This window comes from Haemaphysalis longicornis, unplaced genomic scaffold (genome assembly GCF_048455015.1).
Source record: "Haemaphysalis longicornis isolate Haplotype H1 unplaced genomic scaffold, Haemaphysalis longicornis Haplotype H1 scaffold_3, whole genome shotgun sequence".
In the NCBI taxonomy this organism is placed as follows: Eukaryota; Metazoa; Arthropoda; class Arachnida; order Ixodida; family Ixodidae; genus Haemaphysalis; species Haemaphysalis longicornis.
In genome coordinates this window covers 110,083,365-110,108,069 of record NW_027526335.1, presented here as the reverse complement: position 1 = coordinate 110,108,069, position 24,705 = coordinate 110,083,365, and the positions used below count along the sequence as shown (strand labels likewise).

At 45.2% G+C, this 24,705-nt stretch overlaps 1 long non-coding RNA gene across 1 annotated transcript; it reads right to left on the bottom strand.

The window, feature by feature from the left end:
- Nucleotides 1-1,993: 1,993 nt before the first annotated feature.
- Nucleotides 1,994-23,439, bottom strand: LOC144173384 (uncharacterized). The gene is made up of 3 exons (XR_013323245.1): nt 23,224-23,439; nt 13,153-13,261; nt 1,994-2,185 (listed from the first exon to the last, which is right to left on the bottom strand). It is a non-coding gene; the product is annotated as an uncharacterized LOC144173384 (long non-coding RNA).
- Nucleotides 23,440-24,705: the final 1,266 nt, after the last annotated feature.

Below are 24,705 nucleotides of genomic sequence, written 5' to 3'. Positions count from 1 at the left end.
TTACATCAAGGATAAAACCATCAGACTTGGTGTCAATCTTGCTATCTGGTACAAGTGAGGTTCAACTGGCTAGATATGCTACCTCTATTTCCAAAAGGGCAATTGATGGCGTGCTCACGCATTGTTCCCCCCGAACGCCAATTATTGAAGCTTCCAATATTTCCCAACATTGCAAGAAATGTGAGAAAAGTGATTGCCACCCAAAGTTGAAAGAAATGCGCGTTTTGAAGCGCAATCTAGACGCTCGCTCCCGGGCTGCACGTAAGCTATGTGTTAGGTCTTATTATTCTCCCCCTTCGGCTGAGACACTGTAGCATAGCCCCCGCGGCTGAAGGCGCTGTCTAGATGCTAGTTATCGCGGCACCGGGTGGGAACCGTGGTACGATTTCAAACGGGCAACGTAAGCAGTGTCCGGTTTTGAACGTTGGGAAGTTGTCAATCCAACGGCGGGCGATATTTCTTACGTATCTGACACTTGACGGATCACACGGTAAGGTCAAGAATAGAGGGAAAGGAGCTTTTCCTATAGCGCCACACGGCGGCAATCGGCGCGTGGGGTTCTGGACAATGGCGGCAACCCTTGGTTTGTAAAATCTCCCTCCCCCCCAAAAAAAATTCATTCAAATGGACCACTAAGACAAAACTTCAAGATTCATTTGCGTTGTTAATTAGTTGTTTCACTGTGAAGTTGTGAACATTAATAAATGATTACCTATGCAAGAAGTATAGTTACAGGAAACAGCCGTAACCCTTGTTTCACCTAAACTTCCCAGAACAATTACCTAACAACTAACCGCTAAGAGAACTATAATATTAGGGCGAGCTTCACTCAGTTGTCATAAGCACTTAGTTCATGGTGAAGATGTAAACGTTAAAGAATTCCAGTCTGTTGTCAGTGAATGGCCGTCTACAGAAGCAGTATGGTTACAGAAAACGGCTGGAACTCTTGTTTTAAAGAAGCTATCCGTAAATAACTAACATTAGAATTAGCGAATAAGACGACTATAAGATTACAGATAACCATACATACCTAACACAATATAGTTATCCATCAATACAGCCTCGCTGGTTTTCCATCTTCACAGTAGTGGACGGGTTATCATTTTTCTTTCTTTTCCCCCTCGTACCCTCCCCACAGGTGAAACTAGCAAGTTAAATAGGCGTGTCTCCGAAAAACTCCTTTCCTTTTCAGTAGCCGTTTCTCGCTTTCTCTCTCTCTCTCTCTCTCTCTTAATTATATGTTGCTCAACAGGGACGATAAGCGATATTTTCTGACACAAGAAGTAAATAACGCTTTTGAGTGGGCGCGCATCAAAAGTTTTTTTTTTGCACTTCTGCGTGACGTGCTACTAATTTGTCGATCGATTGCGTCTTCTTTTTGTACCACGTATTTTCTATTGCTCAGTAGTTTGTTTTGATTGGTAGGGTCACTACACTGTACCTCGCTTCAAACAGTTACGTCGCAGAGGTGAGATCTCATTTTATTCCTTTTCACCTACCCATAACACTTTGGCAGCCAAACAAATGTAGTTGTAAAGGGCATTTTTGACTAATTCTACCTAATTTTTTTAAAGCTGGAGAAGTAAGTTTATATACAGACCTTACCAGACCTTACATACCTTACCTCGGGCCGTAGTAGCTCAAGCACGGTGTTCCTGCGTGCAAGGTGGCGGGCTCTAACGTGAGCAAATTACACAAATGGTAAGTTCTTATAAAAACCGACCATCAAAAGAGTGAAACTGCAAGTGTACACGTCCAGTATTGGGAACATTATCAGGCAGGGCAGAGGGGAGGCACTCATTAAAAATGAGCCAGTCCCTCCTGAGGCCCGCCCAAAAGTTCACATCCCACATCGCTCCATCATATACGACAGAATTTCAAGTGGGCCCATGACTGAGTTCTTTGCGCCGAAAAGCCAAAAACCGGGGAAGCAGCGGCTTTTCTTCGCTTACTTTATTGACTTGCTAGCGCCTTTACCCCTGCACGTCGCCGCTCTGAAGCAACTATCCCCTTAAGCAACTGGCATAGTTGCCACACACTCCGTCCGCCCTCCTGTAGAATTTTGGCTTGCAAACGCACACCATTTTGCCCTTCTCGCAATTGGGGCTGTCGGCGTCTGAGCACGTGGCCTCGGGATACGCTCCGGTTCTCGGGCACTTTACTCTCCGCTGAGTCGGCAAGCATCCTGCGAGAAGCGAAGACAGTACGGTACGCGATTTTTCTCGACTAACACAATTTTACACCGCGTTAGGCCTTATCTGGAAGAAACAGGCGGTTAGCAACGTCCAAGCAAATGTGATCATGATCACGACCGGACGTAAACGTCAGCTGGCCGGCATGCAAACGCATGCTACGCTCAAGGACGCAAAATATGCTTAAAGGCAAGGTGTCCCTGAAGAGAATCTAAAGCTTTGGCTGATAATTATGATTGTTGATGATAGTTATGATTAAAATTAACCATATTTAATGCTCGGGGAGCCTGAAGCTATCAGACAATCTGGCTCTCGTAATCGCATTATTCGGCTAACCATGAAGTCTCATTTACGTGATAGAGTTCCTCACGATTTGAGTCTAAATACTTACATCTCTGCTTTATGGAATGTGTGAGGTAGAGAAAATTGTTGTGAGGAACAGAAAATCGCACAGAAAATTCCAGCGCGAGGTGAGATGCAGGTGGGAAACTGCAGTCGCCGGCGGAAGGCCCTGAGAAAGGGCGGCAAACTATGTGACGTTTTCGACGAGCCTTGCACTCGTCCTCATTGTGGCCTCAGAAGTTTGTTGCACATTGCTATAAGTGACAACAATCCAGGCCCTCGTCGTGGGCCGCAATGACCGTGAAAGTAAGCCACGGTGGAGGCGTCTTGAAGTAAGGCGACGACTGCAGCTGCGTCAGGGGACTGGCCAGCGCAACGTGAAAGTTCAAGTGAACAGAAGGTCCAACTGGGCTTTCCCGTTGAGATTCCTGCAAAGTTCTAAGCATCCCACCTAATGTAAAGTTCCACACATTCCCCTTAATTTTATATGAATTGTGAACTGCCATAGGTAGGTACATTGAGGGAACGATGATGTTCATGTTGGGTAGGTCGCTTGTGAATGTAGATATCAGAGCATGTTGCCGGAGACTTTTCTTTTTAGCACTAAATCGCTCTAGAGCGTGGATACATCTTCGTAAGACATATCAGGAGAACTTACGGGGAGTTTCCCGTTTCCCAGGGTGGAATCGGGTTCGTTTGAATATTTTACGTATTTCTGTCATCAATGCGCCATCTTTCAAGTCTGGTTTCTTGTCCTACAATGATTATTTATTTGTACAGTCACGGGTGATGGCTTGTAAGATACAGGAACTAGTGTCGGCCCGCTGGTTTTCTATAAAATGTTGTTTTAAGCTTACCGTTGTCTAGAACAACGGTTGTATTGAAGAACTTCACTGGTTTATTAGCGCATGGTAGTATGATGTGTGATGCGAAGAATTAATACTCAATACAAAATCTTCTAGAGTAGTATGTCCATGCTCCCCAAATAATGAAGATAACGTATATGTAACCAAGGTAAACCTGTTGCTTATGCGGTAAAGAATGCGGATAATTGCTTCACGTCGACTCATAAAATACTAACTTGTCGGTGGAACAGAGGTGCCCATGTTGGTTCGAAAAAAAAATAATTAGTAATGTGAGGTAAACTTTACTCCAATATGAATTGACGCAACAAAAATCCAATATATTCGAAAAGTGTTATTGTGTCTCAGCTCTGCGAAATAATTTAAAAAATGAAGATAGAGGATTTGTGTAGTAGGTAGATTTGGTAATCCAAGGTGACGAAATACACAGAGCTAGGAGGAATGTGCAAGCGAAAAATCCCTGACGTCATGTTGACTTGAATTTCCCATAACTACACAGAAATTACGGAAGCAGCAGGCTACAGGAAGAAGGTAATAGGATGTAAGTGTTATAATTCTAGGCTCGTCTAGTAAACTGAACAAGTACTGCAAACCTTGTGTAAAGAGTAGTGTGTTCACATGCTTTAGAGCCATTAATAATTTGGTAAAAGGGCCTATATTGGTCTTGTGGCTACACAATCAGTCTTTCATACTTAAAGTTGTCAACATTGTAAAAAAACGTGCTCTGCAGATATAGCGCAAGGCAACGCATTCCATCGGTGCCTTGAGACTTGCTTATCTTTAATTGGTGCTTTAGCCACCTTCGCACCACACAAGTACAAATATTACGAGAAGTGCCTCTCTCATCAAAGCATGTGCAAGGCCTCCGTGACAGAAGGAACCAGAGCGCAGTATGACAATACGCAGTCAACTAAACATGGCAACTAACAAAAGATACATCATCTGGCAGTGGAACTGCAGGGGATTCCTTCGCAAAAGCGGAAACCTTGCCCAGTATATACTAACCAAAGAAGACGCAAGCAAGCCAGATGTCATATTCTTACAAAAAACAGGAGGCATTGCCAAATTACCCAATTACAAATCATGTGGACCCGTAAGCAAAACCAATAGCGAAGACAACAAGAAATGTGTAGTGACCACCTTAATTCAAAAGGAACACCACTGTCATACAGCATGACATAGGCCTTGATACAACTGATCATATATTGACAGAAATATTTCTATCAAGAAGAGTAGAGATGGCAGTCTATTTATACTAAACATATATAGCAGTCCAAGAAGCAAGCATAAAGTCTCTATGGTATTCCGAAAAGTATTGGATAGCACAAAGAAACAAGCTCTAATTATCATTGCGGATTTAAATGCTCATCACCCGAACTGGGGATACAGAAAGGAAACAGCCAAAGGCAGAAATCTTTGGCAGAACGCGCAGGAAGCAGGACTCACACTAGCCACTTACCCGAGCTACCCTACCAGACTTGGCCACAGCGTCTGTAAAGACACGACCCCGGATTTGACCCTTACCAAAAACATCAGTGGCCACATGGGATAGACTAACCTGCAAGAAAATTTAGGCAGCGACCATTATATCGTGAAAAACACAGGGGGCGCAGCGCCAGCCCTCACAAACGAGGGAAAGAGATTAAGATTGTAAAATAGGATAGAATCAGAGAAATCAGAATGGCCGAAAAGGATGTTGATGGGTCAAGTAACAAGAGAGTAAACATAGATGAGTGGGTGTAGCAGCTGCAGAAAGACGCCAGTGATGTGACTAAGACAATTCCTGAAGAGGCAGATCTCCAAGAAGTACATGCCACACTACTACATATGTGGCAGGCTAAACAAAGTCTACAGAACAGGCTGAAAAAGTAGAAATTCAACCGAAGTCTACGCAGACGAATAGCACTTCTCAACACAGAGATAGAAGACTACGCCAATCAGCTCACTAGACAAGACTGGTACAGCACATGCAACAGAATGGATCTGCAACTGGGATTAAACAAACTTGGAACATCTTCCGTCATCTCGTTGATCCCCACCAATGTAATACTGCCCAGAGACAAAGCCTTAATAGGCTCATCCACGGATACCCAAACACGGACGACGACCTAATAAATGAAGTTAAGCGCACGTACATCGGTGGGCACCCAGAAGAGAAACAAGAACAATACGAGGGGCTGCCTGACCCAACATTAGATCAACGATCACAACCGCAGAACTTAGGGATGCCATACGAGATCTCAAGACAAGATCTGCACCTGGACCTGACGGCATAACTAACAAAATGTTAAGGAACCTGGATAACGACTCTGTTGAAGGATTAACCCATTTTATAAATCAAGTATGGGAGACAGGGTGCATACCCAAATCATGGAAAAGTGCCAATATTGCCATGATACCCAAGCCATAAAAAAACTATCACTCAAGAATTTGAGACCAATATCACTGACCTTATGCCTGGGAAAACTGTTGGAACATGTTATCCTGAAAAGGCTGAATAGATATATGGAGGACAAGGACTTGTATCCCCATACTATAATATTATTTAGATTCAACCTGTGAACCGAGAATGTTCACAGCTACAACTTAAACATGACGTTATGGATGGAGAGGCCAGCTCACCCAAAGACACCAGAGCCATCCTAGGACTGGACCTAACCAAAGCTTTTGATCAAGTTCGACACAAGGCCATTCTACAAAATATTGAAAAGCTGGGATTTGCCAACAGAACTTACGACTATGTAGCAAACTTCCTAACAGACAGAACAGCGAAACACGAGTCGGAAGCCTAGAATCAAGAGAATTTGAATTGGGGGGAAGAGGTAAACCGCAAGTCTCCGTAGTTTCTCCCTTGCTATTCAACATGGCTATGATAGGACTACCGGAAGAATTTAATAAGATCGAAAGCCTATACCATAGCATCTATGCGGACGACCTGACACTCTGGGTAACCGGGGCAGTGACGGTAATATGAAAGAAACCTTACAGACAGCCATGGATTTGGTAGAATCATATGTAGGACCTAGAGGACTACGATGTTCGCTAGAGAAATCGGAGCTCTTACTGTACATTTCAGGCAGAAGTAGTCTAAAAGCTCACAAGACTCCACAGATAGAGCTCAGAAAACACGGCAAGCCTAAACCAGCAGTGTCCATGATCAAGGTGCTGGGACTCAAGAATCAAGATAATGGCTACAATACGGAAGCCATCAAGACACTCGGAAACAGTGTGCTGCAGGCAACAAGACTGATACCGCGGGTTACAGACACACACCAGGGACTCCAAGAATCAAAATTTATCAGACTGATATGAACCTTCATCCTCTCCAGAGTGGTATATGCCACGCCTTTCTTATCATGAAAGACGGATGAGAAGACCAAGATCAATAACATGATTCGTAAAGTTTACAAGCAAGCCTTGAGTATCCCCATAACGACACCCAATAATAAATATGACGCACTCGGTCTACATAACACACTAAGCGAGTTAATAGAGGCCCAGCAGACATCGCAGCTCGAACGACTTACCAAGAGCAACACAAGGAGACACTAAGAAAACTCAACATCGTATGCGACGCCGAACACGTAGCCAAAAAAGAAATACAACCTGGATTCCGGACACAAATATATGTACCTCCGTTACCCAGTAACATTCACCCAACTCACAACCAAGAAAAAAATAATGAAAAGAGCCAATTCCGTCCATAAACGCTTCATACCCTTCACGAGGTCGTCTATGTAGACGCTGCAGATTATGCTAAGCAGGCAGCCATGACAGTAGTGGTTGTGAATCAAAAGAGACACCTCCTGACCGCAGGAACCGTACATGCCACCATGACAGAGATCGGAGAAGAAGCAGCCACATCCTTGGCCATCGCCTCGACCCAGGCTCAGTTCATAGTTAGCCACTGCAAGACGGCGATACGTAATTTCGTGAGAAGGCGCATTTCTAACATCGCTCTAAAAATACTCAACAGCAACGGCACTGCCAACATCACAAACATTCAACTAGTTCGGGCCCCAGCGCACTGTGGTCTACCCGGAAATGAGGACGCTCACCAGCTAGCCCGAGGACTCGCAGACCAGGCTAGCACCAATGAAACCACCGAACCACTCAATCTCCGCAGAGCAGACAGGGATCGCATGGTAGCCTATGGAGAAATACTTGATCATTACAGAAAATGCAGACTGTATTATGCGGAAGCGCATAAAACCCTCAACAAGCAGCAGGTCACAGCTTGCAGACGGATTCAAACTGGGATGTACGCAAACCCAGTCTTACATAGGTTATGCTACCTAGACATACAAGACGACAAGTGCAAATACTGCAAGCAAAGAGCGGATTTAGAACACATCTGGTCCTGCTCTAAAATGCATAGAACCGATAAGAGAACATTCATCGTAAGCACACACGAGTAGTGGGAGGCAGCCTTGCTCAGCTCGGAAGCTGACATCCAGCTACAGATAGTCCGGATGGCTGAAGCCGCCCCCAGGGACCAAGGACTCGTGGCTGATGGCTGATGGCTAAGGGGGAATGGGTAGGGACTCCCACCTTTTCCACTCCCAACCCCTTACCGGGCAACAATAAAAGTTTTTTTTATCTCTCTCTCTCACACATCTTTATATTGTTGGGATGCCGCACATATCAGATTCGGGACTAATTTCATCAAGAGAAGTGCAGGGGAAGAGCAGAATTATTTGTTTTTATCTAGTGCCTTGAGTATTGTCAAATGCTCTGGTACGCCGTGCCATGACCCACCACACAAGATGACATGGTGCCCTCCGCACTAACACCCACAGTCTGCATGTGGCGCGTACTATTTCCATGTTTTTGACAAAAATTCATTCTCCCTGCGGGTTCTACGGAACACACAGGTAGGACTCATTGTTTTTTACAACGGCTGTGGCCAGTGAACCAGCGTTCGTCGACATATCGACGACAGCTGGCCCACTAGCCAAAGTCGCTCTTAAGTTTCTTGCCTAAAAGTGTGTGATTTCGCAGCAACGGTGTACATACACCTAGGCGGAGAAATTGGAAGCTCTTCACGTCTCTGAAGATGGAAGCGAGGGGATCTACAGCTTTGGTCAGTTTTGCTGTGGTGGCGTTTTGCAATAGTAAGGTTTATGTGATTGTTGTTGGCTATTTGGGGGGAATTAAGAAACATACATTCAAAGATTCCAATTGTGGTAATCTTTATTTTAAGACAATGGCAACCATTCACTTGTCATCACTATAGAATACAGTGAGTGGCTGCACTTGTAGTGTGGTACGTTACTTCAGGCATCAAGGGCGATGGCTGCACGTTCTGCCGCGGAGGTTTGTTGTTGTTTTCGCGCCCGTTCGTCTGTCTGTGCGCGCCAATGCTCCTTAAATTCCCACTGTTCTTCCTTCGATCGAAACACCCGCGTTTGTCCCAAAGGTAGTAAAATAAGTAACTGCTCATAACGGTGCCAGCGCCGTTTTCAGTCGATTGCGCGACTTGTGAAAAAGGCGTCGGTGGTGGCGAGGAGCACAACAATTAGCCATACACCATACGCCTTGACACATTTGCTAAGGCACTTATACATAAACTCATTTATATCCACCACTTAAACTGTTTGGTCTTCGTAGGCACAGACGATCTAGTGGATCCCAGCCATGTACAATTTCGTTATAAAACCCCCTTTCATGAAGCGAGAAAGTTTAGCTCATTCGGCCGGTAAGTATGGCCCGCACAGTAGCTTCTAAAATTCAGCTGGCTTGGTCCCGCTTTACCTTTGTGGACCAAGAGTAGGTAGCTGTGTAGGCATGGTCTAGACGTAACCGGGTGTTAACTTGGCAAACGACCATGTGCTCCGCCTAGTCGGTGCATGTAAATGAGGCTCTTAAACCTGAATTTTGTGTACACACTTTTTGCCAGAAGAACCTAAGCTTTGGTATAAAAGTGCTTCCGAATTTCTATCTAATATTGGCTTCTTCAGTCTGTTGTATTTCAACCATGATTGCTTTGGGGTATTTTTGGTATTTGAGTGATCATTTGTCATGATACGCTTCAGACTTCACTAGGGGACCGGTACACCCACGAGTCACCTTTAATTGCGTCACATCTATCTATCACCGTTTTCATCTGGAGTTACAACCTTCCCTTTTTATTTGTGGTCCTTAAACATCCACAAATCTGTTTTTTAAATGTGTCATATATAACCCACCATTTTTAGCTGCATAAACTTCAATTAGTTCGGACTACCATGATCTAAATGGCGCTCTTTAGCCTTTGCTGCCCTTACTCCACAAAAAACGAACACCAAGTACCCATATATGCTTTACGGCTGATGGCTCTTGCATGCTCTAGCTCCCCTGACCTCGATGAATGTCAAAAGTTAACCTGACTCACGCAGGAAAATACCCGCATTACAAACACGAGCGGACCAGCCGCGGTGGCTCAGTGGTTAAGCTGAGTGGTTCGGCTGAGCCCAAGGACGCGGGTTCGGTCCCGGCCATTGTGGCTTCTTTGGAGATGGAGGCGAAAAGCAAAAAAAGCCCGTGAGCCCGTGTGTTTAAATTAATCCGGAGCCCTCCACTACGGTGCCCCTCATAGCCTAGGTGTAGCTCCGGTGCGTTAAACCCCATAACCCTAATTTAAAGCACGAGCCCATGTAGCAGAGCCCTTGGGCTTTATAACCAGTTAGAGTAGTAATTTTCTTCCCATCACTTTAATTATTGACTTCACTAACGTTTAGCGTTGGGACAGTTGAATACGGGGGGAAACAACACACAGCGCTACCTGCCTACCTGCTACTCTGCAACGCTCCCCACTTCGCGGCCTCGTAGGTTGAAATAGCGCGCGCTTGCGCGCGGGTTCCACGCCGGATCCCTAGTTTCTGAAACATGAACTACTTGAGAAAGTGGTGTCACCATCGTTCGCATAGTGGCGCCACCAGTCCCTTCGAGGTTACTGTTTCGGATGTCACGCGCTTTGAATGTCGCCGCGTAAAGCTGAAATAAAAGCACCTTTGAGCGATATGATTATTTTGTACGACATCTTTGCTTCGTAAGAGCCACTATTTTCTACAGTGTTTTCATCCGCTACCCTGCGTATATATTTGGTGCCCCTTCAGCTGGTTCCTGTCTTGCTCTAGGAAGAAGCCGTTGGTGGTACGTACACTGAGTACGCTGTATCCAATCACACACATGGCTTGAAAATGCACACATTTAATTGCATCATAAGTGGTTTAATGGCAGTGACCATGACTGGGATTACTTAACGAAACATGGATAGACCTGAGTTTTATGCTAAGAGACTAACACGGGGATAACCATTTCCGTCCCAGACATTGACAACAGACGGAAATTTCGCCAGCTTTGCAACTTTGGTGGGAACTTCCTGATTACGACTAGTAAATGAAACTCAACGAAATGGTAAAGTTCATTTAGCAGCCAATTTTCATCTAACTGCGATTTTATAAATCGCTGTTCATTCAGAGTAATAAAAATATCCTGCAATAGAGTTTACTTTTTGGCCTTGATTCGCGTCCATGATCTTCCTCTGTGGCCACTCTATCGCTGTTCACATGTGTCCTGCAGTAATCTATGTCCGTTTATTTCGTGCTTTCTAAAATCCGGAATTTCTTGCAGCTGTTTTTCCAAGAAAGGGCCCTTCCAGGTGCATGGTTCAGTTTTCCTATCATTTACGCATATAACTAATTGGATGGATACGATGTTATTACTTTTCCCTGCATTATAGTAAGTCTACCGATACGCTCGTTATCACTTTTTCATTATTGCAAGCTACCTCATTCTTATTTGCAGTGATGCCACCGCGATCTCCGAAGTCCCCCGAATATTTATCGCTTCTTCACTAAATTCACCTAATTTATATTTTCACAGCTCTCTGCACGCGCGGTATGACGTACTCGGCGTACATATCAGGTCCTTTTGCGAGTCAGCCGCCTCAGAACATGCACTTCATGCTCTGCTACAAAAAAAAAATATTTTTAACGTTCTTTGTACGTGACCCCGAAAAACCTGCTCATGCGGCGTAAGCACTCAACTATTTCGTAACTCCAATATACGACATCCGTGGCTGCCTGCTGAGCAAATGGTTTGCTTGAGCTTATAAATAGTGTTTTCAAGAATAGGTCGGCACGCGCTTTGCTGTTAATAGAGAATTTAGGGGCACACGAGGCAGTTTCTTTGATCAGCCACCACCCCGAAAACATTCTTCAGCACAGCACTCGTGACTGTCCCACTCAGGACGGTGTGGCTCTGGCTTGTCGGTACTGCGCAAACTACCACAGTAAAAAGATTTATATAAGCTGGCGCTCAAGCGCAAGGCTTGAATTGCGGAGCTGTTGTGCCTGAACGTTGCCGGGCACATAGTTAACTTTCAGTACCATTGTTTCTTTGCATAGTTGCGGTGCTAATAGGTTGGTTGGTTGGAGCCATAACATCAAAGGCGCGACGTACCCACTATGGGGGACTGACAAAGTCGGAGTGTGATCCCATTGTTGAAGAAGCTTTCGAATTAAAACTAGTAATCGTGGTCATATGCATCGAAGAGGTCGTCATCTTCTTCGCTGCGAGTTCTGGATGCCAAGTTATCCTCAGCATTGTAGACTTCCACTAACTCTTCGTCATCGACTCGAGGCAGGTGTGGCGGGATCTGCAAGTCGTCTCGGGAAGGAATGGCACACTCGTTACGATGTCTCCAATTATCCATAACGGCTCCTAGAGAATGCGGCAGCCGCGGTGACCTCCCCCAAGCACGTTGTCTTTTTATCTTTACCACTAGCGCTGGAGGTTTTTTTTTTATTTACATGCGTGGTGGCGCTTGATGACGTCGCCAGAGGTTTTTTTTGTTTTTGTTAAAGAAACTGGACGAGCCAGGGACTCGACGGTAGCCGCGAGGCACGCATTCACAAGCGCTCGCCATTTTTTCGCTGCTAGTGGTTTTTGCCGTTTCTTTTCTCTTTTTTTTTGGGGGGGGGGTTAGGGGGTGGGGGGAGGGAGGGCTAAAGCCACTCCGCGTGCTGGAGTAGCTCAGCGGTCACCGCGACGCACGTGCTCATGAACACTCGGCATTTTCTTGGTATTTTTCCTGCAACACCGAATTTAAGGCTTGTACAGCAGCTCTTCTGTTAAAATCAAGCTTACGGATACGCAAAGCGAAAGATTACAGCATCAATTGCTGTGCTTCCAAAAAGCATATTAACAAACGGTGCTTTTATAAAGGTAAAAAGTATATGAAAAGAAAAAGTTAAAAGCAACAGTATAAAGACCAAAAGGAAAGTGGTTAGCTTGATCGGTACTTTAGAAGCTATTTTAAGGAATACCTCCTCGTCCCACGTACGCACACCATTTCCTCGCGCTGCCTCTCTGGTACCCACTACAAACCTGAGTTCAGCCATTATGGCGCTGTGCAGCTGAGCACGAGACCAAAGGTCCTCCCTCGCCCGCGGGATTCGTTTTATGGTGAAGGCGGGCAACAAAAAGACACCCGCGTGTCAGTATATTGGTGCGCGTGAAATATCAACCCGTTGAATAATTTATTCCGTAATTCTCCACTACGGGGCGCCCCATGATCGTTTAAACATTGTGCTAAGCAACAAAAGCCTGCGAATGAATATTCATGAAACAACGAACTGGTATCAGTACATTGGTGCTGATAGTTCACTCCTTCACGCGTGCACCGCTCGTGTGATATTCGCAAGCATATATTTCGCACACACCGGCACGACATTCGTAATCACACTGTAGGGAAGTGAAAGTAATCTTACCTTGCACGGCAGGGCAAAGCACACATAGACATGTGGTGAGAAGGATCAGGCGTGCGATGTTCATTTTGATTGAAACGTACACTCTTGAACGCTGGTTCGACTTCGCTTCCTGTTAGAGAAAATAAATAATGTAATCCTTTCTTTCAGCGCATGTTTTGCACTTTCATGGTAGCTATTGTTGAATAAGTAACCTTTTCAGTGGGTAAATTGATGGCCCTAGGGCGCAAGATTCGGAAAGAGAACAAAACGAACGGGGCAGTTTAGGAGTTTATGCATGGCAGCCACATACGGTTCACTCAAACCTGAATCCGGCGAATTGGGTTGTGACAAGCGCCAGAGCATTAGCTACCTGTCAACACATCGACGTCTGGCCGGCTTAAGGTGCATGAGATCTTTCGACATTTTCTTTATTATTTTCGGTACTAATGTACGTATTAAAGCAACCAATCAAGATAGCGTTGCTTAAAAGCAGTCAAACCTTCCCAAGCTTCTTAGATGAAAATGAGGATGCCAGGTTTGCAAGATACATAAATAAAATAACGCGCTTACATAGTGAGGCAATGCGAACCAAACAGCGCTGAGCTTACTCCTACAAATGCGTGTTTCTTTAGCAAGCGTATCCACACTTGACTACGCTTGCGCATATCAGTGATGACAATAAGGTTAGCACGAAACCAACTCACCTTCACAACTTATTGCATCGTGCTGTTCGGAAACCCTCAAACACACACGCACGTACGTTTACGCACACGCACACGCAAACACATGCTCGGACACACACACGGACACGCAAACACACGAAGAACACACATGCAAACACACACACGCACACGCAAACACACGCACAGCAAACACATGCACATGCAAGCCCACACACAATCACATGCACACGCACACACTCACACAAACACATGCACACGAAAACGCGCGCACACACACGCACGCACACACACACGCACACGCAAACACACGCATGCACCCTCACGCACACACGAACCCACGCACACACTCACCCACGCACGCACACCCACACGCATGCACACGCAGACACGCACATGTACCCACACACGTACACACATACACACACACAGGCGCACGCAAATACACACACGCACGCACACGCACACACAAACACACACGCATACACACGCACGCACACGCACATGCGCACACACCCGCGCACGCACACATACACACGTACATTCGCACTCAAACACACGTACACACACGCACACAAACACATGCACACACGCACACACACGAACACGCAAATACGCACACACACATGCACGCAAACACACACGCACACGCAAAAACACTTACGCACACGCACGCACACACACGCACGCTCACACACGCACGCAGAGAGAAACACACGCACACGCAAACACGCATGCGCACGCACGCAGGCATACGCCTACGCACATATTCCCTCCCTTTAACAGCACCGCAGTGACTGTTTCTCAATGTGGCATTAAACACTATATACGTGTTTGTTTTGTGAGTGTATCCACACATGATTATGCTAGCGTATACGAGTGATGACAATAAGGCCATCATGAAACCAACTCCCCTTCACAATTAATTGTTTCGCGCTGTCTGGAACAAACCACCACCACATCAGTACTGAAAGTAGTTAGGAGAGTTTTGTGGCAACCGGCTTTTATCCATAGTCTAATGAAACCGCATATAACAGTTAAAAGGATCCTCCAGAAACATTTCATCAGCACAAACAAACGTCCTCGTCGTTTGGATTACACTGCCAGCAATAACCTTAGCCAACTACGCGCGCATTTCTCTGTTAAAGGTGCGGGAAGACCAACGGCGCTCTCTTCAATTTCCGTCACAAGAACCGATTTAATTACGTCATTGCAGCAGTGGCAGTCCTATTGCATGTTGCTGGTCAATGTCGTCATTTGTTTATCGAATTTCCGCTGACGATCCGCCGTCATCGGAGCTGTGCAGAAACCTTTTATAGGCGTGAACCTGTGTGTACAGTTTTGGCGTTTTTTGAGTGCGCGCGGAGTTGGAGTAACCAACTGAACACTTGACTTTCAACCAGACCACTGAACAACAAGAGTTTATTGCTTCGAAAGCACCCTACCAGCCTAAGCACTTGCTTGCAAGCAGGCACCAATGCCTACTTTGATTCGGACCACACAGGAAATGGATCACTCCACATTGCCGAGAAAAATATAAAACTCCCCGGACAATTAAGTTCATTGTCTGTCTACAATAAAGTTCATTGCCTGTCTGTCTGCTCCGACATGTGCTATAACGAAGGCCACCGAAGAGAATGTCACGAGCCGCCCATACCTCCGGCAGAAAGCGCGCAACGTTCATCGCGTATTTCAAGGTCGAGGTGAGGAGCGATTAGGCTGCAATTGTTTATCTCTCGTAGATACGGTGATATTGGATAAATTTCTAACAGTAAAGCTGTTGTTGCTGGTCTTAATACGGCCGGTGGCCGGCGTCATCAGAAAACCGGGTCGTAGTTCCTCCCTTCGTGTATTGCTCACCTGAGCACACCGCCTCACAAGGAGCGCCCGGCGTCGTCAGGGTTGCACGTGGCGCTTGCAAAAAAAAAAAAAAAAAATCCCGCCATCTCCACGAAGTGAATGATGATTAGACGGGCGAAGCTAAAATGCTTATCTCTAAAACCGTGAAACATTCGCCCACACATCATATGAAGTCTCGACACGTCAAGCTTTCCACCGCTCCGTTGACAAGGCCGTCGACGACGTGGATGTTTGTGGTGATTATGTAGGGCTTGTTTGGGGCGATGAGAATCTTCATGAGTAAGTTGGCGAATTCGGTGTGTGACATTTCAGCCACCTTGGCCGTCGCCTTCTGCAGAGCGTCTTGTGTCGCGTACCCCCGGTACGTGTCTTGAGCTCGCAGGCGACGAACGACAACCTCTTCTTCTTCCTCTCCTCCTTGTTGGGTAGCAACGAACGCGTTGAACGTTTTGACCTCTTCGGCCAATCTTTGGTTGGCCAATCCCTAGGGGGATCCTGCCACAATCATCATCAGTCTGCCGTGTACTTCCGGGACAGAGCCGAGCAAGAGGAGCTTCGCCCCTAAAATCTGCAGAAATTCAAAGAATTGTCTACGAATGCGTAGTATTCTTACGCCGCTTGTGTAGAGTGTGAGTTTTGTTACAGCCATTTTTTTCTGGTTTTCCAAATTTTTTCTGATCAATTGTCTCCATTTACGCTATTATAACGATTACAGGTGTTACGTCCGCCAAATCTGCATGTCTGTGTCACTGTAAGGCGTTACACGGTTTGCATTTGTCGCTATTTTTGTTATTTTATGATTTTTTATTTTCCAAAATTCTGTTCCACCAATTATCTCCACTTACGCTATTATAACGTATAAAGGTGCCACTTTTACGAATTTTGCATCATTGTGGAAATGCAGGGCGTTAAACAGTTTTCCACTTTATTAATTGTTTTTACTTCTCTTATTTCTTGGTTTTTAAAACTCTATTCGAACAATTATCTCCGTTTACGCTACTATCACAATTAGAAGTGGAACTTCCACTTAATTTGTTTTTTTGAGGTAACCCAGGGCGTCACTTTTTGTACGTTTCGTATTTTTTGCTTTGGTTAATTTGTGTTCGGCCAATTATCTCCACTTCCGCTATTATAACGATTAAAGGCGGAACTTCCGCCAAATCTGCCTTTTTGTGGAAATTCGGGGCGTTACACCGTTCACCATTTTCAGTATTTTTTATAGTTGTCTTGATTTTTGTAGCCTGAGCTACACTGACCGAGGTTGAGGAGTTTCGCGTGGCTCCTGGAGAGCCGTGGTACGCATGCGCGAGGAGCAGTGACGACTCACGAGGCACAGCTTGCGCGCCGGAGCCGCCTCCGCCTCCGCCGCAACTGGATTGGACTGGATTGGAATAAATTGGATTGAATTGAAATAAATTGGATTGGATTAGATTGTATTGGAAATCGTTTTAGCAGCAGTAAGCATGATAATCAGCTAATCCTAGACAACCAGGAAACCTAAGAATAACCAGCTGAACCTTAGCTCACGCTACGCATATCCTGGCATAGCCGACCTAAGGCACTGCTATTTTTTTTTTTCAAAACTCTATACAACCTATTACCTCTATCTACGCTATTATAACGATTAAAGGTGTAACTTCCTCGAAATCTGCAATTTTGTGGAAATACAGCGCGTTACACAGTTCGCCATCTTCAGTATTTTTTTTATATTTCTCTTAAATTGTTGTTTTTAAAAATTATATTCCAACAATTATTTCTGTCTATGCTATTATAACGATTCAAGGTGGAACTTCCGCGAAATTTGCAATATGATGGTAATTCAGAGTGCTACGCATTGCGATCCCGGCTATCTCCACTGACGTGAAACCTGGCAACGGGCGAAGCATGCAGTCTATGAGTGCATTCTTGGCGCCTGGGCGTTTTTGCCATGGAGATGAAACCTTTGGCGGGTAGAGGTATACAGCGTCGCTGTAAGCCTCGTGTCTTTGAAGCACGAAATGTTCTAGCGCGAGCAGTTTGAAAACGCGTTTCCCGGTGTGTTATTTTAGTACGCGTTCTGCCCACAGAGATGAAACGTTCTAGCGCAAGGCGTGGGAAAACGAGAGTCCAGGTGTGTTGTTTTAGTACGCGTTACGTTCTAGAGCTAGGCGTTGGTTAACAGGTGTTCCGGTGTTCTAGTACCGTGACTACACAATACTTCGAAGACATGAGACGCCAACAGCCCAAGCCCCTAAGGGGCTTCGACCCTAAAAATACCAAGAAAGCAGTTCACGTGCGTCCGTCCCAGCTCGCACAGCCGGTTACCGCTGGTTCTAGGACGTGCCGACGCGTTGCACTTTGGGGGAAACGTGAAAGCCTGCGGACAAAACGATCCGGTCCTGCCAGTCATCCACGAAGAAGACGACGATATAGATGGATATGACAATGACTACTACCATCACTGCGCAAAGTGATGACGGAACATGTAAATGAACAATTTCAAATCTAATGCAGTGCGTGGTGGTGCGTCCCCCCCATCGTCCAGCTTCGCTATGGTTCAAGCCTTGCGCGACTTAGGGCAAGCTTTGCCAATTTTTTATAACTATTTTAGTGGTACGTCCTGTGGGGTACCTTTAAGATGGCTGTCTCACTCCCTCGGGGCACGCAGCCAGTTTCGGGCAATATGTGTGTGGCGGACTCAGATCATGCCACATACATGGCCAATGATCAGTTTAAATGCCGACTTGCTTATATTCTGAGTGATACTCATCGTTTATTACACCGGTAAGATTTCAAATTTTAAAGCATAAACAGTCACATTTTTCCGAAGTTGCGCCTGCATTTGTGAAGACTTATAGGTGGTATTCATTGAAAAGTTTAGCTGACAATTTATTCGCTTGGCAACACTGGAAACGGCCAGGGACATGGCCGCTGCGCCACGGATATGGCGCGGTTTCTACCACTGCAAAGAAGCAAAAACACCAGCGTGCGTCATCTGCTCCGTTTCAACCCGATTCTCAACAGAGGTGCTAATAGAGAGGTTATTATCGCACTAACATTCGACTTGAGACCTTACTTTGCGTTCGGTGGGGTATAGTTTGAAACGACCAACACATATCATGTGCTTAGCACGGACAAGTACCGCCATCCGGCGGAGCCCGACGTAACCAGTGACGGCGCACTCACGTGGTTTCCTGCATGCGTGCCTCGCCAGTGAATACAAGCTATAGAAAGCTATTCTACGTAAATATAAGAAGAGAGATGCGGGCTTAGAAAATGGCAATTGGCTGCAGTACGGTAGTAAATTGGTTGCAGCCAAACATTTTTCTTTGTCTCTTTCCGAAAGAAAAGCTGGAAAAAGAATTAGCGCAGCTTACACCAGTTGTGTAAGGCTGGAAACAACAGACCTGGCAGCCCCTCTCCCTTCGGAGACTCGGCGGGTATTTAGAGCGGCTTACAGCGGCTCAGTTGCGGCTGTGAGGCCTGTGCGAGCGAGCGAGCGAACGAACGAACGAACGAACGAACGAACGAACGAACGAACGAACGAATGAACGAACGAACGAGTGAATGAACGAACGAACGAACGAAGGAACAAGCCAAAGAGCGAGCGAATGAACGAGGGAACGACCGCTCACGTGAAGTCTAAAGACAACGCTACGAAAAACTGGCTGCGTATCTGCTTCTTTCGTTGCAAATGTCGACGAAAGACGATAGTCTTTGCCGACATTTGCCAAGTAAATGCCTGCCTTCGCTATCCCGCATACCTTTCATGCTGTTCCTCTTACGTCGCGCTCCTCCAAAGGTTAACACGCTAAAGCATTGCTCCAGTCAATGTAAATTTACCGCGCTCTACTCCTCTATGCCGGGTGCCTCAATACCAGCGCTGCCGTACGGCGGAGACTCCCGTGAATCGAGCCGCCCTTCTTCCACGTTTTTAGAACCACGTTGACCTACTCCACTTGCGTTCCAAGCAGAATGTAGAACCTATCTAGTGGAACAGTTGGTAACTGTTGCCGCTTGATTTCCTCAAATGCCGCCACAAACTATAGTAACGCAGGCAACAGCAGGCGATGGAGTGATTTTTTTTTCTGCATTGATGTAGTATTTCATTTCGCAACAATGAAGCATCTATAAATTTTTTTGTAAAGGAATACTGCAAATATCACTAAGTTATTAATTTTCTGTCTTATATTTGCGGAATGTCTCGTTGTTGGACAACAATGTTGAAATGTATGAACATTGACACCGGACTCTTACATTTACGGCTTACATTAAATGTAAACCGAAGTTTACATTTGTCTGTTAGTATATAGGACTATTACTAAGATTTTGTTTCACTTTGGCCGCGTGGCTGAATCAAGTAACAGACAGACATACAGACAGACAGACAGACAGACAGACCAAACTTTCTCGGTTTAAGTAGCCCAAGAAAGACCATCGTCTTTAAAGGAGCCATGAGGACAAAACACAAGTTCGGTTCATTTGAAAGATTGCCTCGATAGAATCATACTGACACCACTGTTAACGCACACTTCGCTCAAATAAGCTACATAACCAGGAAAAACCGGAATGGCCATGTGACCCACTAGCTCATTTCCCGCAACAGAACCTATGATGTCAAATGAGCTTAGCTGTGCGATTGGCTTAGGACGGAAAAAGCAAACACAAATTAGGCACGGCTGATAAGCTTTCGGAACGAACTATTTGCGCTTAAGTGTAATGCATATTCATTTTACAGCAGTAAGAAAGGTGCGGTAAACAATTAAAGTTACGAAAACACACGTAAGCATAGAAGTACCGGTGCGCACTGCTGTTGGTACTGGGCGCACTATGCTTACGACGCCCAAGCTCACGTGCGCTCGGTCTTTTTTTTTTTTGTGGGGGGGGGTAACGCAATACGGTGGAACTAAATGCCTAAACAGCTCCGCCGTTAAATGTTCTCAATAAAATGCAGGACCTCCATTTGCAGACGAATAACTGTACGGGCAATGCGTGTGCAATATGTTGCTCCTCTGTACTGAGACCTGTAAACGTTATCAGTTCGCGAATTTTTGCATCCTCCGTTTTTTATCATGTCACCCATCCCTCAGTACACAGGCGGCTCGCAGTTGGCGTCGACTACAGACCAACACATACTACAACACCTCGATACTCCACTACATCTCTCCCTCCACTTACCCCTACAACTGCCCCTCTTACTCCGTCCCGACCACCACCTACCACCTGGTCTGGGAATGCCCCTACGCGCCAACCCCCTCCCTTCCCATTCCCTGAGCAGTGCTCGCGCCGAGGCTATTGCGCTGGCTAGCGGCTTTCTGGACTAAGAAAGTCACCCAATATTGCGCTCAATGAACTCTTTCCGTCCATATTTTAACTGACACACAGATAAGGCTATTTGGTTGAATTAAATTTACTACAGTATTGCGGTTGAGGGACATGTTTTCTATACACTTAGGAATCCACTACATTTACGCCGCTTAGTTGTTAAATTTAGTCACATTCAGACGCGAGTTGAGAAAATATGTTATTTCCCGGACTTGTAATTGTGTATTTTTTAATATGCAACAGGAGGCAAAATGTTGCTTCGTACAACTCTCAACTAACAAATCGGCCTTCTAATGAATAATTAGCCATAGGTGGGCCTAATAGTGACGGTCAACAGGGACCAATTAAACGTCGCCCAAAACTGGCCGCGCACCGTTGAGGGCGTCAAGTTTAAAGCGCAATAGGTAATGCCAAAATTGGAAATCTTGCGAAGGGTAATATTTGAAATATAATAAGTGTCCAGCAGGATACTAAAACAAGGCCTTACATGCCTATTTTCATTGGAAATATATAAAGTTTTATTAATCGAACGCTGCTGCATCCATACGCAGTTCACTGAAGCACTGCCGTGAAGCCACCATCTTGGAATACGTTTACCATACCCTTAGAATCTCCAGTGGTGAAAACTTTATTATAGCGTGGCATTCGTTGCCGGGTACCCCACAGCCAACACCGTGCAACGCTCTGCATTTCCACAATAATTCATATTTCGCGGTAGTTCAAACTTTAATGGTTATAATGGCGTAAATGGAGATAATTGGGGGAATAGATCGTTGAAAACCCAAAAAATAATAAAAATAGAAAGAAATGGCTGAAATGGCGAAGCGTGTAACCCCCTACATTTCCACAATAATACAGATTTGTGTATTTATTTTTATTTAATACAGATTTCGCGGAAGTTCTACCTCTAATCGTTATAATAGCGTAAATGGAGCTAATGTATCGAATAGATGTTTGAAAACCCAAAAAAATTTGGCCGTAAGGCACTCACTCTCTAGGCAAGCGGCATAAAAATGCTACGCGTTAGTAGACAAGTCTCTCAATTTCTGCACGTTTTTTTTGAAGGAAGCTCTGCATGCCTCGCTGATGGCGCCGTTCATTGCGCAAAACGCGCCACAGGAAAGCTAACTTTACGTAATGTGTTTCACAAAATGATTAGGACGATAAGTGGAGGCACATCTGGCGTTTCAAGAGCAAAAAAAGCTCTTCCCGTGGTTGTAATCGCACCTCGGTCGCTCGCGTTATGAAGCCGGCGTTATCAAATTTCCCCCTTCTGCAACGGCGGAAGAAATTTGGATTTCGAACTTTGACTTTCTCCCAGTTTCCACGGGAGAAGCTTCGCGTTTTAGCCATTTTTCTCTTAATTAAGAAAGGGGCTTTGATTTTTGTATACTCCGTGCAAGCTCTGTGCTTCGTCCTGCGCAATCTTTTGTTCAAAGCCGTCAATCGGTTTCCTTCGCCACACGCGATTGGACTCAAGTGAGAGCCGAGAATTGTGCTCGGATTTTACGTGGAAGTGGTATAAACTGCTCATATAAACAGCAGCTTACGAAAAGTTAGGCAGCTAAAATAAATCTTATGGACTCTTTTTTGTTTAGGAAAATGATTGCGTCGTTTGTGCTTACGTGGTAATTAGTTCTCAGACTCGACGTTTGCGTAGCGCTCGAACGATCCAGCTCAGCTAAGCGCACATTACGTGTCATCTCTCATGACGTCCATGCCGGACGGAACCTCCCCATTTCCGTTCCTCCACTAACATCACTCTGGATTCCCTGAATCGAACGTATACCGCAGCAAACCTAACACCCCAGTGTATATACAAAGCGGATCTTTATATACCTAGATAAAATATGTCCTATGTACGCCGAAAGCTCCTGCGAAAGCGATAAGCATGTGTGAAAAAACTACGTTGGAGATGAGTTAAAAGTTAGGGTAAAGAGTGTGACAGAGCGCGTAGAGCGGGCACAGAGCGAGACACTGCAAGAAGCTGAGGTCAACTTCCTGCCGGGCTGGGCGGAGCTAACTCCTCCAGCGCCTCCTGTCGTGTGAACAGAAGATCCGGATCTTCTGAGCCGTTCTTCGGCTCTTCGGCTCACTAACTTAGCGGAAGAGCCGAAGAGCCGGGTCACAAAAGAGCCGTCTCTTTGAGGCGAGTTTCGCGCCATCTATTGATAACGGTGGCAAGGCATCCTGAAGCATCCTGAGAAAACTCTCATTTAAGGCGAACGTAAGCGTAAACGCATAGTACCTTACTCTTGATATTCCACTCCTGATGATAGATCACCTTTGCACAGGAAAATGAGCACTAATCAAAAGAGCCTGTCTGCACCACTGCGGTTTTTTTTTTTGTTGTATTCTGATGCAGTTCAAAACAGCTGGGATATATTACTAGAAACAAAGGTTTTCCTTACGGCACATGTGTATCGTTCATCAAGCAACGTGGCTGGAAGAATTAATGGCGAGTTGTTATGTCTCGACGCTCTAGAGGCCAACTGTTCTCGCACAACGCTTGAATGGACCTGTTTATATTGCCGGAAAATCCTGGCGAGCTATTTGCTTATTTTATTTTTTCAAACTGTACGATCGCGTTTCGCTAAAACTACTAAACGGAAATTTTCCGCGACAGAATCAATTCCGAGGTGCTTTGTGTAGTAAAGTTCTCAGGGCCGATTACCAAATTTTAAGTTCATCTGAGATTCAAACTAAGTCATATCTAAACTATTTTCGCGTGATTGCAGGCTTATTCGGAAACTGGAAACGTCAAAAAAAAACTCTAGGGCGCCCAGCTTCCGATATTGGGGGCTTCTTTCAACATCTGCTCTCAAAATGGCATTTTTTTACCATTCAAATCTATTTTTAATACTTTGATAAATAAGAACGTTATACCGTGCCTAACCCAAAAAATATTATGAATTCTCATTTTTGAAGACACATGTTTTAACACTAGCAGTTGAGGTCGGTGCATTGAAACACCATATTCGCGAAAGCCCCTGAGGACATTTAAATATATGTAATATGAAACATTTATTCCGCGAGCATATAGTGCGGACTCCTCTCTGCTTGCTGTCTAATTTTTAGGTCATGCTTTTCTTGTGCCAACAATACGTAATCTTTATAAAAACAATTTCTACCCCAACAGTACCTGTTAACTTAAGCTGCTGCTATCATTCATGACATGGTTGGCGCATCTGGAATCTGCAGATCAAATGTAACATTCTGAACATTTGAGACGACATAAGCTAGACATTTTATTGTCTGGCTAACCAAAAATTAAAAATCATCTACCACAAAATTATGGGAACGCATTCAAATCAAATGGATGTAGGACTGCTCGTTTTAAATTCCTGATTTGAATATTGGCTCGCCAGTGATATTTATTGGTTCCTATTGGTGACGTAATATAGGTTTCATAGGCTGGAAGAGCTTCGGGTTCATTCGAGTGCCCCATTCGGATTGATGTAGTTTTAACAGGGAAAAAGTGTTATACAAACCACGGTCCTGTGAATTTCCCAAACTGTGTCTCCCGGCCAGGGAATTATCGAGAGCAGGCCATGCAGCATCTTGTCCTCTTCTCGCGTTCTCGATGGTCGGGGCTATGCCACTGCGGCCTCTTCTAACACCTAAGATAAACGAAAATAAAATCGGTGAACATGGCATGACGGCTGAAACAGAGAGAAGTCATCCGTCCACCTAATGTTGTAATCTAACATGAAATACTTTTTTGTAATGT